The 5,730-nt window shown below is 44.2% G+C and overlaps 1 long non-coding RNA gene across 1 annotated transcript; it reads left to right on the top strand.

The window, feature by feature from the left end:
- Window positions 1–4,968: 4,968 nt before the first annotated feature.
- LOC118481899 lies at window positions 4,969–5,509 on the top strand. The gene is made up of 2 exons (XR_004866303.1): window positions 4,969–5,128; window positions 5,208–5,509. It is a non-coding gene; the product is annotated as an uncharacterized LOC118481899 (long non-coding RNA).
- The last annotated feature ends 221 nt before the right edge of the window (window positions 5,510–5,730 follow it).

Below are 5,730 nucleotides of genomic sequence, written 5' to 3'. Positions count from 1 at the left end.
TGCAGCTCAATCCTTCGCTGCACCATCACAACCGGCTCCACTTGCCTCCCCAGCATGATCCTTGCCAGCACCTTCAAGCATCGGGATCTCCTCAGCCTCCTCATCATCCTCCAACTCTGCCAGCCTCGCCTTCCAGCCCTCCACGTCCCATGTGCTTTTGTCGAAGGCAGGATCCTGAGCTTCCGCAGCCATCTGCAGCTGGATCTTATACATGGCTATCGCAGCAGAGACCTTGGCATCCTGGGTGATATCATGCTTCTCATAATCAAAGTTGATCAGCATCTTGGCAGCATCATCCTTGGTAGCCCGGAGCTCCTTCTCAAGATCAGCAATCTTGAGATCCTTCAGCACACCCATTTGTTGGAGGTCAGCGATTTGGCGGTCTTGATCCTCGACGTGGCCAACGTAAGTCTCTATTTCAGCAAATTTCTGCAAGGAAAACAAGGCCCAACATCAGAAACAAGTGATCCTCAAAACTGTCAGGATAACAAACAGGGGCAGTGATCCTTACCTCATTGAAGTAGTCCAGGAACTGTTGGCGGAGCAGGGGCAGACCTTGTAAATCCTCAGAGGCCTTTCTCTTCTTTCCTTTACCCCTAATAGGTGCTTTAGGGGCTGAAGCGCTTGGGCTAGCAGGATTCTTCTTCCTTGAAGATTTCACGTTGGTCAGATCATCGATGCCAAACTTTGAGGCAGACTTAGAAGATTTTCCAGCACCTACACAACCAAAATAAGATAAGTATTCTAATTAAACTTGAAAATCCTACATAGAATTACTTTTTAAATGAGGATACTTACTTGACATTGTGACAGAGGCGGAGGATACTTCTTGAGAATCCTGGATGGCAACCTGGAAAGTTCTTGTCTCCGGATCAAGCTTCTTAAAGGCCAAGAGTCTCTCTTTTGCAGCAGGAGTCAACTTAAGATGAGCAACGGATATAGCTGCACAATAAACAAAAAAAATATATATCAGTGATCCTCATCCTAAGGAACAAGTTTTATGGTGATCCTTCTAGGATCCTCTATCCTACCATGAGTAGCCCACTCTTTGGGCAGATCCCTCCCATCAGGGATGGTATCTCTCCTAACAAAAAAGAACCGTCGCTTCCAGTTCATGTCGTTCTTGGTAACTTTAAAGACAGGGTGATCCTCTCCAGCTTTTCGCTTAAACAAATAACGATGGGATCCGAAGGTGGTCAGATCATACATCTCAGCCAACTCCGCCATACCAAGGTCAATCCCCTCTTGATCAATGATCCTCTCAAGGGTGTATAACACCCTCCAGATCATGGGCATAGCCTGGATATAGCAGATGCCGGTAAGAGAGAAAAAGGATTGAGTGAACTGTGGGAAAGGATACGAATATCCTATCAAGAATGGAGTAACCGGGAAAGCTACCCAAGTATCAGAAATAAAATCACTCAAAGCAGTGGGGGTAAAAGACTTGAAGATAGTGTTCGCCGGAAAGCTTTGACGGATTCTGTCGATCTGAGGATCGGTAAAACAGCACCTCTCGGTGGGAGAATCTTTGATGATCCCTTGACCCTTCAAGGGGCTATTCTTCTTAGGATCCTTATGCGGGGAGTTCCGGAGCAACATCTTTACAGAAGAATGGAAAGAAGAAGAAAAACAGAGCAAAAGAGAAGAAGATGAGAAGGAGAATACCTGGCTGATCTTCCGAATACGGTTATAAAGGGAGTCGCTTTGAATTTAAATGCATTCGATCCTATCCCTATTTCTATTTATAATGATGATTTGTGCAGGGCTGTCACTTCTGTGACGTCAGATCACAACGGATAGTTCCATTGTAACGGCTATATATCCGTTAAGTCAGTTAGAGATAAGACCGGCAAAATATAACTCGTTTATATTAGATAAATACTCCTTATATTTTGGGGGCAATTGTTAGGGCTGGATTTTTATGACTTATGATCCTTACATGTGATCCTAACCAGTGATCCTTGTTTCTTTGGCAGATAGTGATCCTCAAAAGAGTTCCAGGATCAGGATCACGGACCATCCTAGGGATCCTCATACTAACGATTGTTCTCTTTGGATTTAATGTTGTCTTGCAGGAATTTCGAGTAGGATCCGCTCTTAACAACGTAAACAAGGAACCTGTTACGCTACTTTGGCATATGCATAATCAAAGATGGACGTTGTGGACAATATGGAAACTCAGCACAATTTAAGGGCGATAATTTAGGCTAAATTTACTTCTATTCTTGAAGGGGTAACGAGCTAATAGTTAGGTTATTTACCTAAAATATGACCACACTCACTTGTATAAGTAGCACTCTTCAACATTCGGAAGACACAACACACTTCTCACATGCTTTGACACACCATACTATAGTGATCCTTGTACTTAGTTCGTTACCATCCGAAGTTGTAACCATTATTTGTTATATTGAAGTTTGGTGATCGGTAGTTTCCATCACCCGAGGTTTTTTATGCCGGAGATCATTCATTGATCAAGGGCTTTTTCCTCGTATAAATCCTTGTGTCACTTGTGCATTTTACATTTAAGTGAACCCTCACTTTGTTCATCATACCAAGCATCATTCCCCGTTTACATAAAGTTTGGTGTCATTATCCTTGTCTGATTTTTGACCAAAACAACCGTGGTGCAGAAGTTGCTCTAGCTCAGACATGGGCTGAACTTAGAGCTCTTATGATGAGGGAGTTTTGTCCTCATCATGAACAACGAGCGTTGGAGAAGGAGTTTGATGACTTGAAACAAGATAGTGGCGAGCACAGGGTATATACTGATAGGTTTGAGGAGTTGAGTCTGCTTTGCCTGACTATGGTTGCCCCACTCGACAAGGCCATCGAAAGGTACATCGACGGCCTACCTGACTCAGTGCAAGACATCATTACTGGTAGTAACCCTACCACACTCTGTCAGGCGATCGAGTTATCAGCGACATTGACTGAGTCGTAGATTCGGAAGAATAAATTACACAGGAAGGGTGACAAGGGCAAGAAACAGTCGTCTGACAAGGAAGATAGCAAGAAAGGTCAAAACAAAAATGGAAAGGATTCTGGTTCATCGAAAAGAGCAAGGAAGCGTAAGGCTTCCCAAAACTATACCAGGCAGCTCCCAACCAACCGGCACAGCCTCCAGCGAAGAAGCCCTATTCAGGGAATGCACCTTTGTGCAATAGATGCAACAGTCACCATCAGCCGCAACATCAGTGCCGTTTCTGTACTAACTGTGGGAAGTCAGGTCATCTTGCCGATGTTTGTCGGTTTGCTCAAAATCGCGCAGTTTAGAACCCGGCTCAACAAGTTGCTCAGCCTCCTGCTCAGTAACAGGGTCAAGCTGCACGACCACACTACCCACCAGGTGCTTGTTATAACTGTGGGGATCTGACCCATTACAGAAATCGGTGCCCAAGGCTAGCCAACCAGAATCAGAATGGCAATCAGAATCAGGCTCAGGCTCAGGCTCGAGGTCGAGTCTTCAACATGAACGCACAAGAGGCATAAGCAGATGATAATGTGGTGAACGGTACGTTCTTTATTAATAATCAGCCAACATCTGTTCTTTTTGATTCGGGTGCCGATAAGAGTTTGTGTCGTTATCTTTTGAACCATTGCTTCGAGTGTCTAGAACGAAACTAGGTAAACCATTGACAGTAGAAGTGGCGAGCGGTGAACCCATTGTTCTTGATTCTGTTGTCCGCAACTGCCAATTGAACCTTAACAACCATCTTTTTCCTATTGACCTCACGCCTATGCAACTTGGAAGCTTCGACGTTATTGTGGGTATGGATTGGTTAGCCAAATATCGCGCAGAGATAGTTTGTTTTGAGAAGATCATTCGCATGCCGCTTTCGTCAGGTGAGATCCTACAGGTTCGTGGTGAGAAACCTGCTGGTGGTCTAAAACTCATGTCTTGTTTTAAAGTTCGGAAGTATCTGCGAAAGAACTATGTGGCATTTTTGGCACATGTGGTAGCAGATAAGGGCAAAGGTAAGTCTATTCAAGATATTCCTGTTGTTCGGGATTATCCTGAAGTATTTCCTGAAGAGTTACCTGGTCTACCCCCAGCACGCCAAGTCGAGTTTCGTATTGATCTCGTGCCTGGTGCAAATCCCATTGCCAGAGCTCCATATCGTCTTGCACCATCCGAGATGCAAGAGTTGTCTAAGCAGCTGCAGGAACTCTCCGACAAAGGTTTTATCCGTCCTAGCTTTTCACCTTGGGGTGCTCCTGTTCTTTTTGTCAAAAAGAAGGATGGATCTTTCAGGATGTGTATCGATTATCGTGAGCTTAACAAGCTTACCATCAAGAATCGATATCCCCTACCTCACATTGATGATCTCTTTGATCAATTGCAAGGCGCTTCTTATTTTTCAAAGATTGATCTGCGATCTGGATATCATCAACTCCGTGTGCATGAAGAAGATATTCCAAAGACAGCATTCCGCACTCGTTACGGGCATTATGAGTTCACAGTCATGCCATTCGGTTTGACTAATGCTCCTGCTGTTTTCATGGACTTGATGAATAGGGTCTGCAAGCCTTATTTAGATAAGTTCATCATCGTTTTCATTGATGACATTTTAATATATTCTAAGGGGGTGTTTGTTTTTTCTTCTAACATCTTCAAGGAGCTAATGTCTGCAGGCGCGCAGACGTTACCCCTTGAAGACTGTTTGATTTTTTTTTAAAAGATCTGAAAATAGCTTCTTTTATCTTAAAAAAAAAGCTAGAAATCCTTTCTTCAAACATCTTCAAACATCAGAACTCAACAACTCTCCCATCCTCCCCAAATCTTCAAACATCTCCTCCACCCTTCTTCTCTTCTTCCCTGCCACCGCCACCACCTCTCCTCCCCAAGCCCCCGCCGCCACCGCCTCTCCTCCCACACCCGCCTCTCCGTTCGTCTCTCTCCGTTCTCTCTCTCTCTCTCTCTTCTGTGCCTGCCGCTGTGTGCCACCATCGAGAGGTGTGGGCCGGCCGTTTGATCGACAAAGAGGGGGGGTGTGAATGTTGCAGGGCATCTGAGAGAGAAGGGTGTTTATCGAGAACTGAACCGTCGGGCGGTTCGTACTCCGGTCACCGGAGTTCAGTCGGAGAGGGAACCAGAATACTTCAATCGGTTTGTACTCCGACAAAGGTATTTTTTTTTACATGAATTCAGCTTAATTAGTCAACGGTGATGCAGTTGTTTGATTTTGCAATTGATCTTGAAACAGGGGTTGCATACATACTTGTATGTGAAGATTTTAGTGATTTGTTGATAGCTCAAGGGTGTGGGTGTGCTTGTTCGATTCTGTGTTTCGAGAGAGGAGAGCCAGAGTGTTGTTTCTATATGTATGTGTTTTGATTGTGTGAGGGAGATTTGAGAGGATAAGGTTGCAGAATCTTTGTGAGATGTTGTTTGTGCAGACATTATCAATTTATAAAAACAAACAGTCTTGTATTTTCAGCTTACAGACCTTCAGACCACATCTTCAGTTGCAAACATGAAAACAGATGAAATCAGCTTGCAGACAGTTTATGTCTGCAAAATGATCATGAGCAACCTCTTCGTCTTACTTTGGAACTCCTAAAGAAAGAGCAACTTTTCGCCAAATTCTCCAAGTGTGAATTCTGGCTTAAAGAAGTTCAATTCTTGGGACATATTGTCAACGAACAAGGTATTCATGTAGATCCCTCCAAGATCAGTGCGATTAAGGATTGGGATACGCCTACTACTCCTACTGAAGTTCGTTCTTT

This window comes from Helianthus annuus, chromosome 9 (genome assembly GCF_002127325.2).
Source record: "Helianthus annuus cultivar XRQ/B chromosome 9, HanXRQr2.0-SUNRISE, whole genome shotgun sequence".
NCBI lineage: Eukaryota > Viridiplantae > Streptophyta > Magnoliopsida > Asterales > Asteraceae > Helianthus > Helianthus annuus.
Note: the sequence above shows the minus strand (reverse complement) of the source record. Positions and strands in the feature narration are given on the sequence as shown.